This window comes from Gallinula chloropus (genome assembly GCF_964237585.1).
Source record: "Gallinula chloropus genome assembly, chromosome: 6".
Lineage (NCBI taxonomy): Eukaryota > Metazoa > Chordata > Aves > Gruiformes > Rallidae > Gallinula > Gallinula chloropus.
In genome coordinates, this window is record NC_140091.1 from 16,345,654 (window position 1) to 16,360,443 (window position 14,790).

Genomic DNA, 14,790 nt, shown 5'->3' on the forward strand with positions numbered 1-14,790 from the left:
TTTCCCCATTAGAAAGCCAGGCTTGCTAGTGGGGCTCCACAGACACCACAGTGCTATCCCAGGACAATTCCCGCAGTGCAAAGTATGTGAGTGTGTGTTTATTTGTGTAGAGGAGAATAATTTTGAGCTCAGGCGATGAATTTGATCTTAAGAGGTGATTTTAGGTTTTGGAAGTTCTTTCCTAAAGGAGCGTTTGACATATTTAGAGCTAAATGCACCAAATGTTCATATTGTTTGGACAAAGTGGATTAACGAATAGAAAAAAGGAAATTGGCTGCAGTCAGTGTTTCCAGTCCCTCAGTGCTCAGCTAACCCTTCTGACGGGAACCTGGCAGGCCCTTTTATGCACGGTGCCCCATTTCAAAGGATACCACTTAAGCATGGTATTCTTTGTCCCAATCCCAATATTTAAACAGGGATATACTTGGGTTTGAGAAGTTACTAGGGAGGTGAACTTTATTCTGATGATAAAGGAAGATTACAAGGTTAAAAAAAAACTTGAGGAAAACAATAGGGTTAAGGTGCGATCTACTGAGGCAAATCAGAGAGGCAGTCAGTGCTGCCTGCTGTTCTGAACTTTGTTGACCTTTACAGTGTTAACTTTATTGATATCAAATATATTGAGCTGGATACTTGCTCTGTTGCATTGGGTTTTATGGTAGAGCAACCCCACTGACTTCAAGAGAGCTTCATTGGCATACAGTAAAGAAAACAGTAAGGAGAATCAGCCATCTTTTCCTAGTAGGACTTCCAAATGCCTGATGCCCAGAGGTGATGGCTCTGAAGCCCATTCTCCTACCTGGGCTGGCAGGAGGGCAGTGTCAGAGGCAGCACTGGGGTGTGTGCAGCACAGGTCAGTCTGGGATTTGCTCTTTAGAAGCATTTCACTGTCTGACTCTTAACACCCTCCTAGAAAATACAGAGTTAATTGGTTAGATCACAAACCTCCATCTTCTTGGGTGAGAACACTGCCTCCCTCTTCCCTCCACTGAAATCTAGCCTGGCTAGGACTGCCAGGGGACCACACAGGTCACGTGCTGGCACATCTACAAAAGCATTCAGGAGCCGGCCCACTTACACTTTCTGTTTCAAAGGCATGGAAACCTGGTTCAGCATCTCAGTCCTCCTGGGTGTAACATGAGTTGTGTGCCACCACTGGAGCAGTCAAAGCCTTTGAGCCCATGCATACAGGTCATGTTGCCTTGCAAGGCTTCTTCACCTCCAGCAGTGCAGATCCTTGACAGGGGAGACACACAGAGGCTGGGAAACAGGGTGGGAGACGTCTCATCTGTAAAACCTTTACATTGGAAAATGCAATTACCCCAGCTTGATTGGCGTCTGCATCTGATGTATACAATGACATCTTGTAATATCTTGGTTAGCACATCACTGCTTATAGCACCTTACTGTCAGCTGAGGTCCATAATACTTTTTCCTTCCCTTTTTTTGCCCACAGCTATGCAAAGGATGAGAATTTGCAGAGTAGTGCCATGTAGAGTTCTCATGGTTCCAAATGTAACAGAAAGACAGGGCTGCTGGATAAATCAGAGGCAGATTTCCACAGATATTTGATCATCTCTGGATGCAGACCAGTGCCCACTTCAGATTTTTAAAGCCTCCAGGCTCCTTGTTGTCACTGGGGTTTGGGAACACAGGGGATTTTAAAAATCCCAGAGCCTGAAACATATTTAAGCACTGTTGCCTATTGCTTCCTTGGATCAAGACAACCAAACTCTTGGAAAGCACTGGGCTGCAGTCAGTACCTATCTGATCTTCCAAACACGAATAAACATTTGGTGCATGATCTGCAAGTTTGAGGCTTCATTTGACCAAAGCTTAAATTATATCCATTTATTTCATCATGGAAGTGACTGTTTGCTTCCAAACTTGCCAAATTCATTTATGTTAGGGCTATGGTTTGGAATTACTTTTTTTTCATAAGAATTAATGGATCTTAATTTCTCCTGCCCTGAGTCAGAGTTTAAATCTACAGGCCATTCCCAACACAGCTGAAATAGAAAATGAACACACTGAAGTGAAATTTTCAAAATGACATTTGAATCCCCTCTCTCCAATGAAATCCCACCTATTGATCCAGTCAAGTGACTGCAGTCTCCATGGGTCCATCCCGGCAAAGCCTCTTTGACTGGCTTATTACTGGAATTCTTCAGGTGCACTGTGACCATCTTTCAATAGAGGACAGGTGCCAGCTAATCAAGTAGAAAACCAAAAACTCACAGAAATTAAATCCTAGCCCTGGTGAAAGCTGTGGCAAAACTCCTCTAGAAATCAGTGGCTACATGTATCTTAGGACATTATCTCACGTCTGAAATGCCATTTGAATACGAGCTTCCTAATCTATGCAGTGGGTTTGACTTTGAATAAACCTAATTTATTGCTCTTTCCCCAGTACCTTGAGCACTGAAAGGGCTGGCCCACGTGGGAGCCATTACCTTAGGTGTGGTGCAGAGGGATGTAGTTTGGGTCAGACTGTCCATGAGAGACTTTGTGGTTTTATGGATCCCTTTGCTCCTTCCATACTCTCCACCACTTGCTCCTATTATGCCACTACAAAAATTTACCCGCTCTGTTCTGCAGAGAAGCCCTCCTATTTCTGGACTGCTCCCTACAAGAACAACTTGGGGTGCTGAGGAAAACTGAATACTTGTGAAAGAACAAAACAGGGTCCTTTGTGGAAAAATGTTGCGACTCTCAATTGGAGGGCTGTGGATCCACATCAATTTTCCTGGCAAAGGGGAATAACGCTAATCTAAACACAAAAAGGTATCTGACATAGTCAGAAATAAAAGTGTGGGGTAAGCTTTCAGATTGGTCTTGATGAAGTATAGTGCCAACAAGCCAATAATAAGCTAAGGCCCCTAGTGAGGCTGCAACAAGCTGGGGCCACTTGGCTTGGCTAACTGAAGTCCAAATGCTGGCACCACTGCTGGAGGCAGGACAAACATAGTCAAAAGGATCAGGATTTCTTTCTTGATTTGCAAAGAAGAGCATCACATGCCTTTTGTGTGGGTATGTGGCAGTGTGTGCTAATGCACATGCCTTGCCTTTAAATGGTCTCTGACTATAAAAGTTAATAGCTTTGATGCAGCATTCCTAAAAGAAGTGTTTGTCAATTTTGCTGTAAGTGTTTGAGCGCAACAGTCTTAATTCAACGTGTCAGATAAGAGAAAATCATGTTGGCTTATATTTATGATTTATCACTTCTGTCTTAGCACAAGAGATGTTCAGAGAGCAAACTAACTCTTCAGTTTGTTTTTGGCTTTGTTTTGTTTTTTTTTTTTTTAATCCATCTAAGCCTTGCCAGGCAAATCTGTAACACTTCTATGCCAGTGTTAAATCTGCTGTTCCAAGGTAAAAGGACCAGATCACCTCAGGAACTTGAGTACTTAAGTGTTTTTGTTTAGGACCCAGTCCAAAATGCCTTTGATGACCTTGGTGAAGTGTCTCTTATACCTAGAGGTTGGTTATTAAGTTTTTGGTAGCACTGAAACAAACAGAAGAACCAGATGTACTGCTTTGGTAATTCCACCATCTGGTCACGACTGCTTTTTGAGGTAGTTACATCCATGGTTCCAAAGTGGGTAGAAAACTGTTTGGGTTAATCTCAGTTGTTCCAAAACATGCTACATGGTGATTTAGAATGGCTGCTGAAATGTTTGTGTTAGGCTCTTGCTTGTGCAATACAGCGAGAGAACAGCTTTGTGGAGATAACGTTGGTTGGTTTCCCTCATGTGGGATGCTCTCTCCCCCTTTACTTTGGCCTTAGTAAGAGCACACCAAAGAGTTTCCATTTTTCCTGTTTCAAAGGGAGTCTACACCCACCCACAGGTACTAATAACTATTTCCTCTGGTCTTCACAAGCTGTTATGGACTCACCTTCTCTGCACTCTTTGGGAGAAGAGGCAGATAACAGAGGGAGCAGTAGAGCTACACTGATGCTTGGGACTAACTGTAAAGGTGCCAGTTAAAGGACTTAGCGGGGGGCCTCAGATTTGCTTGCAGAGTCTTGCGTGTCTTTTCTCGCGATCAAAGAGACTGTGAGAAATTGTGGTTTTCAATTCATTTTTTGCATATGGGAAAGAGGATGGCTTTGTGCAATGGCTGTTTAAAAATACTTCAAAAGAACTTGAATCAGTCCATGGCTTCACTATATACAAATTAAAATAATTGATTTTTGGCAGCCTTTTAGGACATCTATAAATTAAAGGGATCACGTTTCTGATATATTTTGGGGGACTTTATTTTATGTTGACTTTCAGAGTGCCCTCCCTCCAAGAGCTGGAACTCAGCCACCAGACCAGGGAGAGCTTCTCACTTTCATTTGCCCTGCCCTCCTGTCATAGGAATCACTGGGTCTCCTTCAGGAGTGCCCATGGTCACGATGGGTCCTGGACCCGAGCCAGGTCTGCACCTTTCATTTCTGCTTTGAGAACCATACACTGAGAAATAGAAACTGCCCCAAACCCAACAAGAACCACCCCTCTGGGGACTTATTTTCTCTCCCTTTTTCTCCATCAGTAGAAACTGATACACTCACCCAGTTTGTGTTGCACCTGGGCTGTCCCCATTCTGTGTGCTGATGGCAACGGGTTCAGCTCTATCTCTGATGACCTAAAAATAGCACTCAATTAACATTGCATTTCAAGAATTGGAAAATTTCCCAGAAGTCCATTCTTTTTTCTTTTTCTGTTTCATTACATTTTACAGTAATAATACACAAGCCTGTAGAAAACATGACGGGTAATGAAAAAATGTAATTAATATAAGCAGTGTAAAGCATTTTTTTCCCTCTGTTGTCCTTGCAGAAAATTACTGCTTTAAACTGAGCAGGATGTGAAAATGCATAAAGCAAACAGTAATATGCTGTGGTTTGTAAATATCTTATGCAAAATAGTTAAGTCAACTGCTGTTTATTTTTCTTACTTTGTGTCACAAGCTCTTACTTTCTTTTCTTCATTATTTTTTCCATTTGTTCTCTTTTGGGGGCTTGCTCTCCTTCATTTAAGGAAGCTACTGGCTTAACTATATTTTTTTCTGCTACAGCTAATTCAATCAAACACATAGGACAGGCTTTTCCATCTCTTCTCACCATCTCCTCCTGTTTCCTGGCTCTGAAATGCAACATATACTGTGAAAGTATAGTAAGCCAGGTCCTCACTATACTGAGGATCTGCTCTCATTGTTTTGGGCTTAAACAAAAAAACAAGCACCCTTTTATCCTACAAACAAACAAGTAATTATCCCAAATCCTGCAATAGCTTTATGACAAACTGTAGCATTCCTGACTGTTACTGTAGGATTCTGCAGCATTTTTAAAAGGCTGTCTGGTCACAGTTCTGGAATGGGTTGAGAGCAAAACACGGTCAACATTAACTAGGATGGCATGGTATATGCCAGCTCTCCTTGGGATTTTTCTCTCTGGCTATCTGTGTAACTTGTTATACCCAGCGATATCTGAAGGTCACAGCAGAATTTCTGAGCTGAAATACAAAACAGCATTCCAAACACATCTTCTGTGGCCAGACAAGAAACTGCTTACAGTTTATTTTCCCTCCCCACCCCCCCATCCCCACCCCAGCTGACATCCAGCATTAGTTATTGTTTATTTTTGTCTTGTTCCTGGTTCTAAAGGTTTCCCTTATGGCCCTGGTTTATGTGAACTTTCAGTTATCACTCGGGGCTTCTCTGCCTCATCCCCTCTGATGTAGCCAGTTCCCCTGTGAAGGTAGGTTTCCCCAGCTGAAGATCTGTGCCTCTCTCCTGTGGCATTCTGTGCAGCCATTTGGAGTCCCAGATGTAGGAAATGAAATAATCCACGCTCATACAGTCATGAAAGTGCCCATCTGGCACACAGGAACATCACGCATTGGAAGCACACAAGCGTGAGCTCACTTTTGTTATGGCATTTCATAAACAGAGATGCAGCGAGCCAGCAAGTAAGGTCCTTTGGATAATAACAATCGTTTCCACCACACGTTGTGTTTAAAAAATAGGGAAAGAAAAAAATCAAGACAAACTGGAAAGATTTGCTCTGAGGCTTCTGAGGAGAAATTTCTACTTATAAACGTTGTTTCCCAGTGGCCTTCTGTACTTACATCTCTGGCTCTCTCCCGCTCTCTATGTAGATGTAAGACAATGGTGACAGTTGAAATGTAGCCAGTTAACTCTCAGTTAGCTCTGAACGCTCTTCCTCCTTGCTGTTCAGTTAAAGAAAGGAAATATTAGATCATACTTACAAAAGTGAGTTCTATAAAAACAAATTGCATGTTACTGCTTTCTTATCACTACATAAAACTCACAGAAACAGTCTAATAAATGACCTCACCACTCAATTTTGAAGTATACAAATTAAAGACAGCAACAGATAAGCCAAGAGAGATTAATGTACACCGTGTGCGCCTGTATGTGTGTGTTTGCATGCCTCTATGAGGATATACCCATATGCTGTTGACATTCAACCCCTGGAATTATAATTAGGGGAAAAGGCAGATGTGTAAATTCATCTTGCTCGGAAGCATAAATAAGTTGCACTAGTCTCTGATTAATCCACAACTTGGGCACTATTCACTTCAAGACACACAGTTTCTGTTGGGATATGTCACCTAATAAAGGGATGGAATATGAGAAAACAATGAACATCCTAAAATAATGGACTAAGTTCAATACCAGTAAGTACAAAGCAAGGTTATTTACATTATTTTAGCTTTATGAAATAATTGAAAAAAGACACCCTAGGCATTTTGTTGGATGTCACTGTATTCTGTAAAGAAATCTTGGGATATATTAAACATTTAAAAAATCCCCTCTCAACCATTAGCCCTCCTGATAGGGATTCCTGTCAGAGGGAATGCTCCTCAAAGGGGTGAGATTTTTAAGGTCAGGAAAGATCAGAGAGAGGCGTCAGGTCTCCTGAACCATTGCTGGAAAACCACGTCCATTCCAAAATGGGGGCCTGGGTCTGCCAGGGGCAGGGGCATGCCACTCCATGGTTTATGAACATTATAAATTATGGATAATAGCAAAAGAAAATAGTCTCTGCATTTTACATGAGTCATTTTTGTATTGCATTTGGCAAACAATATCCAGTCCAGTATATTTTAAATACTAAGTGCTAAGTTGGGAAAACAATGAGATGTTTGTAAATATGATAGACCATTACAATATACTGCTTCTCATTTGAAAAGTCATTTGTGCAAGAAATGATTATTGACCCATGATATGTAAATGATTGAAATGCAGAAATTAATATTTGGGTCAACTCACGTATTTTTCAACCATGAAATGAAAAGCTCAGTATTCACATTCCAATTCATACATGAAAGCATTACAGTATTATTACTGGGATATTGTATTAATTTATTATTGTCTTAGTTAATGATATACAGAGTTATATGTCTACTTTCAAGTGAGGAAAAGGTGCTGCTATGCCAGTAATGTTTCAGCCCAGAATGTCCCTTGTTCTGGACTCTTCTTGTACTAGTGACAATAAGCCAAATTCACAGCTGATGGAAGCAAATAAACAGCACTGTTTGCATTAAGGAGGTTTTTGGCCCTAACATGCTTTAAATGTTGCACTTGTAGGACTGGCTCCTGCACTGCAGCTCCTCTGGGCTTGGGTCTCATCTCCTTCATGTGAGTTTTACAGAAGTGTGATGCTCCTTCTTTACTGCAATTAATCCACAATGATAAATCAGCACAGCATCAGTGCATTTAGTACTCTTGATGTAGTTGTCTTTTAGCCTCTTATTTTAAGGGGGTTAGTTTCTGCTCTCCCCTCCTCTTTCCCTGTGCCACAGGGAAGTCAGTGGGAGTGTGGGGTTTCTAACAGCACTGGTGGGAGTGGTACATATTTGTCCCAAGGATGCATCAGGGCCCTTGGCCCAAGGTGATTGTCATTACAGTTAATTTGGTGCTCACAAGACATGCCAGGTTGGTAGCCCCACAGATTCAGGTGCTCTCTTTCTCCCTGGAAGGAGTGTCTCAAGACCTGGAGCAGCAATGCAACCTTAGTCCATGCTGCATTCTGTCACCAAGGCAGCAAGAAGGCAGCCTCATGACTTCAACAAGGTACTTAATGAGCCACTCAGTAGAAGGGTGCTCAGCCAAGGTTGTCAATAGCTTGACAAGGTGTGCAAGCTACAGTATGGTTGGCTCTTGGGCTATTATCCATTATGTTTCAATTCCATTGGCTGCCAGGCTTAGCTGGACTGAGTCTGATTTAAGGTCAAACATCCAACTAATTCATTAGTATCCTATAAACCGTGTGTTCCACCTCCATAGCTTTTTATGCAAAAGTGAACAGTGCCTCACTCTTTGTACAATGGGGTATTGTATCACTTTATGGGTCTATCTCCTTAAAGAGATGCATAATTTAAATTCAAATAAATGTATGAGTGAAACCCATGTAGAATGATATTTGAGACTGACAAAATGAATGGAGAAGAGATGGGCAAAACAATTTAGATAATACCCAAAAGCAAAGCATCACAGCTAAATCAGGATTAACCCATGAAGCATGATATATTTCATGAAATGACTTTGGTATAGTTTAAACCCACAATGACTCAAATGAATTAAGCAAGGTAGTATTGCATCAAGGTTGCTGCAGTGTTCTTACCTGTTACATACATTCCTCATTGGGTCACACCTATGAGGAATGGTCCTGGTCCTGACTTAGTTTTTTTTTTTTTTAGTTAAAATTATATTAATTATATTTACATATATGTTGTAGATAAAACATTTTAAAAATTATTTTGCATAAAACAATTTTATATCTTATACACACATTATTTTAAGGAGCTTTAAATGGCAAGAAACCCAGCTTTATATGGCTTGCAAGATAAGGAAGGCCCAGTCTAAGAGCCTGTTTGGGTGGTGAAGAACAAAAGTGGCTAACCCAGCAACAGTATAAAACTCTGTTGGAGATGAAGCAGAAGTAGTGTTGGTATTCAGTGGTGTAGCCACTGCCCTCGTAATGCAATTTAGAAACTGCCCATCCTGGCCAGCTGTATGGAAGGCGTGACATCCTCTTGGTCCTGCCCAATTAATCATCCTCCGTTTTTCGTAGCTTCTGGTGCAAAAGGTAGGCCCAGATGACTAATTCTGGCAATAGAAACTCTACTTGTCAATGAGACCTCTCCTCAATAGAGGTGTGATTTGGTTTTAATTTTCTTGTGGCCCATTCATTTATTTGAGACTAATGACTGACATGAATCACAGTATTACAAGGGGGAAGCATGATTTGTACCAGCAGCCTAAAAAAGATGGCATGTCCACCAGGGATGGCAGGAACAGAAGGTGAAGTTTCTCGATGCTCTGACCACAGGGGAAGAGGATTGGCAGAGCTTCTCCTAAAGACCCAGGGCCATCCCCCTGCTGATTTGGAGGGCAGCATCAGCTGAGAGCACAGCCAAGGTGTAAGCGGAAGAACATGTGCTATTTTGCAATGGATTAATGTGGGAGTCTCAAACCGACAAGGTGATGATTACTGTGGCCCCAACCAAGCGCAGCCTTTGTTTAACTTTACTAGTATGAGTAAGCTAATTGGCGTCACTGGGCCTGTACGTGTGCTTAAAAGTTATGGCTGTGTTAAAAAGCTTTGGTGGGGCAGGGAATAATGGGTGTTTAGCACCTTGCAGGACACAGCCCTGGGAGCAAGCCTTGCCATGACCTTGTGCAAAGGGGGTGTAGGGGGTGTGCTCAGAGGGCCTGATTTTGCTCAGCCTGTGGCCACGCTGCCCCATGCACTCCACAGGCGCATAATGCTGGGGATTGTCTAAATCATGAAACAACATGTTGTACCAGGGCAGCCAAAACCAACAATAAAATTAGCAGGAGCCAGTCCAGCTGACTCTATGAGAAGCTGCAGAGTTTCAAAATTAATCTTAAATTTACCTCTAACCCTGAAAACAAAACTAATTGCAGAATGTAAGGCTCCCTGAACATGCTAGGGAACTTGATGGGAATACCTCAGAAAAAAACCACAAACACTTTAGATAAAGCCCCCATTTTAATTGTATCAATTCTGCCAATTAATGATAATGGAAGAGCAGTCCAATTAGCTAAATAGCTAATAGTTTTATCAAGCAGAGGCTGGCAATTTAAAGCAAACAAATTCTTTCTAATTTTATCCCCTTGCACACCAAGATGTTTAAAGGATAATGGGGGATCCAATAAAGGATATTGCTCAAATAGAGCTACATTTAAATCGCCTAATGGCTTTAAGAGTTTTACCCCAATTAACAAAGAAGAAACATGAACATTCAGTGACTTACAGCATAATATCTAAAAATCTTCATTAAAAAAATAACATATTCTCCAGCTAAGGGCAGAATGGAAAACATCACTGACTTTTCCCTAAAATAATACTGATTTCTCCCAAAACAAAGGCTCCTCTGTAACAGCAAAAGTATCAGGGAAAAAGGACTCTCCTGCCTAAGCCACAGCATATAAATCATCTTCAAACTATGGTCATTAGTTTTAACATAACTGTGGATTTGAATAAAGGAGATTGACCTATCTAACATATTTAAGACCAAATCCTACTGTTACCTAAATCTGAAATAAGTTAAGGCTATTGAAGAGAATCAAAAGCCTTTTCAAAATCAATAACCAGAACAAATTCCTCATGATCATAATTTTGAGGATAAAAAAATCCATTAAGGTGATGTCTTTGATTGCTATTAATGAAGCAATCTGGGATAAATCTAGACTGATCCATATGGATAATCGAATCTCTCATTTTCTCACATTTTACAGGGCTCAGATTTGCAGCCTGATTTATATGACAGTGATGGGCAAAAGGCTCCTTTCCTTTTGACACTGGGCTGCTGAACTTGGACAGTCGATGGCACGGTCTCTAAAGGGAGCTAGAGAAGCAACGCACTCCATGCTCAAAGAAAGAGCTCAAATAAATCAGCTTCCAGCCTCCACCACAGATTCCCAAATACCTCTTCTTCAGTGCAGGTCTGTGGAGGTTACTGTGGGCTGCAGAAACCACCAATGTGCTGGTAATTAATTGGCACAAACCTCCACCCCTTGTATAGGTCCCTGCTCCCTCCCTCCACCTCAGAGTTGCTTGGCACTCTCACTGCTCTGCCAGGCTCAAGCAGAGACAGGGATATCACCCATGGGGCAGAGGTGGCTTCCAGGAAAGCTCCAGGTAGAAGCTTTGACTAGAGCTTAGCTGACTTTTTGGGGTAAGGAGGACTTTTTCTTCACAGTTAAGCTCCTGGTTCCCCAGTTAGAGAGTAAGAGATTTAGGCTTCTCTCTCTCTCTTTTTTTTTTTTTTTTTAATAATGCCATGAACCCAGAGGCAATGCCTCCCCTCAGTCCTGGAGCCATGGCCACATGGTGGCCATGTGGTGGGTGCAGAAGGGGCTCTGCTCCTCCCTCTGCTTCCCTACAATACCACCCCAGGAGCTATACTGCTCTTCTCTGCTGCCATATTCTTTCCAGACAGGAAGCTTCAGCACCTCAACCATCACCACTAATTTTATGGTCTCCAGATATATCCTAACCAGTCTCTTCACACACTAGCAGTCCTCCCTTCCCTGGACGGCCTGCTGCCAGCCAGGCCACCTCCACAAGGCAGCCTGCCTTCCTCTCACCCCCTGCTCATTCATCTCTTCTCCCACCTGGTTGTCATCTTCCCTAGTGCCTCCGTTTCCCCTTGCAAAGCTGACCACCCCTAGTCTGATTCCTTTCCCATGACTGAAAAATATGCCACTCATCCCAGCAACAAATTTTGAAAATTTCAGCAAAAATCATTAGTGCTAGAAGGGAATACATCATTTCCATTTTTGACACTGCTTTTTTTGCTGCCTGTAACATCTCTCTAGGACAGGTGCCCACCTCCTCCACCTTCCCCTAAAGTCAGAGTTTCCTGTGGTCTGGAAACTGTCACATTCTGCAAAATGCTCCTGGCCCTATGCCACGAGGCCAGGACTTGTCCCCCAGTCTCTGAGCAACACTGTTTCAGTCAGAATTCAATAAAGTACTAGTATTATATGAACCTGGTAGGAATCGATTTTTATTTGAAACCAAATTTTAGGTTTCAACAGCAAGAACAAAAAAGTTCGACAGGAGGTCAATATGCTTTGTGTGGGTATCACACTAGGTCAGGAAGATTCTGAACCTTCACCTTTATTATCACCCTAAATTATCTTTGAGTCAAATTTAATTTCACAGGTGTAACAGCTCCTTTTCCTTCTAATCTACTGACTGCACACTGAAGGTGAAAGCTCAGGGGTTGGGTTTTTTATACATTTTTATTCAAAGCAGATGCAAAAAGGTGTTTAGAAGGCTGACCTACATGTAAGGAATAGTTACTAACAGAACCATCTACCTCTCCAACAGCTGAAATTATCTATAAAAGCTTTCACTCCAACTTCAAAACCAACTGATAGTCTCCTGTTACTCACACTCCTGCAACTCTTTTCTGCATTTAGTTGCCACTTAAAACGCAGGCAATTCGAGCTGGCTTCTCCTACAAGTGCCGCTTCTTCATATCACCCAGCTCAATGGATCCATGTCTCAGGGATGTCCCTTTGCAAAAGGATGCCCTTGGATGACCAGGATCAATATAAATTTCTGCTTTTCCATATGACTAAAACTAGGACAGAAGCTGTCTCCTTTCAACCTTCACTAAAAATGATGCGAACGTAAAAGCCTAAGACCAAGCACACCAGGTTACTAAAAATCTAACTATTCCAGTATTTTTATCTGTTAATTACAAATGTTCAGAAGTGGAAGTACAAGAACAGGTCAAAGACTGCAGCTTTGCCAGTGTCAGTACCCTCCCAGCAATTTTTGGTTTAGGAAATCTGCTGGTAGCTGGTGGGGTTACCAAAAGAAGAGACTGGCTAGACTGGAGACCAGTTATTAGCAATTCTTGAGACTATATAGAGATTGCTCCTTTCATTTTAAGAGTATAAATAATTTTTTCCTACTTTGTAGAGATCTGAAATGATACTTGAAACTCACCTAAATGGATCATATTTGTTCTTCATTGTCCACAGAACTGAACAGTTTTCCTCAAATCCTTTAATGGGCTTGAATCTGAGGCGTGAAAGATGATGCAGTGCCATGAGCTTTTTGGAACTTGTGCAGGTAGCTCTGGAAACATCTGTAAAATATTAAGAGGACTTTTAGGTAAATAGGGAGAATTCAAGGAACCTGAACCAGTACTGGCAACATCATGTTCTCTGCTGGTGATGAGATAGAATGACTATTTGCTATTAACACTTGGCCTTGAAGATGGGTATTGGCATTTGTAGGATGGTTTGAGGATTGCAGAGCAGGCTCTGGGAAGTTTACCAGTCCCAACACTGGACAGCCTGCTGATAATCTATGAGGACCACAGAGTAGCTCCTATGTAATCTAGTCATGTCATCCTACTTGAGGGCATCTTTAGACAAATATTTGACAGCTGCAGTAGGGAACTTTGACCTAGAAAGTGAAGCACCTTTCACTTGTATGGAAGCAGTGCCTAAGACGGAAGGAGCAGGGAATGGGGCAGATGTATAGGAGCATTTGGGATGGAGTGATTCAGCCTGCTAAGCCTGCCTGTCATGGCCCTCACACAGAAGAACGCTTCCACCAGGAAGTAAAGCTATCAAAAATAACAGGATGTCTTCATAGTATAAAAGAAGGGATAGATGAAGTTTTCTTCCAAATGTTATTAAGAGCCTCCACCGACAACACTAATAGGCAACATAGCAAATCACAGTCACAGCATTTTCTTTAAACACCGCTGTCACCAGTAGGCTCAGGGACACAGACTGAAAAATATAAATGCAGTTATGAATTCCATTAGCTTTTCTGAAACCAAAGAAAATTTGCCACCAGAGGAGAACAAATTCTGCCCCTGGTTACAGTGATGTAATTCCAGGAAAGCTGTCAAAGTACTATTAACTCAGGTATGGGAAGAATCTGCTCTGAGCTCCTGGAATGCATGTTTGGCTGCGCTGAACAGATATAACTATCTCACTACAAGCGAGAGAGAGAGAGGAGAGAGGGAGAGTTTTTATGATGTTCTACCCATTAAAGAGAAAGCCTAACACACAGCTTATATTTACAAATAAATGTGTTACCTGAAGAACAGTTGCACACGCTCATTTGCATAGGATTTGGTATACATCTGTGCTCTTCAATAGATTATTCCAAACCTTGAATATTTCATATAATTAATGTCAATATGCTTGGCTTATTTGTTACAAAAGAAAAGCATTTTTAATTAGCCTTTTTGATTTTTAAAACTTCAGTATTTTTCCCTAGTGTTTTCCAAATCAGGTTTCTTTTTTACACTCCTGCACAGAGAGTGTGAGGCTTATGCACCACTTAGTCTTATTCTGAAGATGGTTTAAATTGCATGTAAGTGATAACTAGGCCTTGAGCTGCCTCTCAACATGGGGTGAGGTTCACGTACTACAAGCAATGTCAGAAGTCCACACAGTATAAACTGGCCTTGTGACAAGTCAAACATTCCAATTTCCTGTTAAATTCAACCAACACTTTGCATATTTCCATTTATTATAGTGACAGATACAATCTACTTTCAACCACAGCAAACCCTACTTGCCTTCACTGAACCTCTGGAGAGTCTTTGGGAAGAACAAAACCTTCACAGCAGTGACGTTCAGAGACTTATCACAACACACCAGGGACACAAATAAATCTCAAGTAGTAAAAGAGTACAACTGCAGTAAGGTGCCCAGATGTAGCAATAAAGAAGGTTAAGGTGAGCACTTTTTTGGTAGTAGTCAACC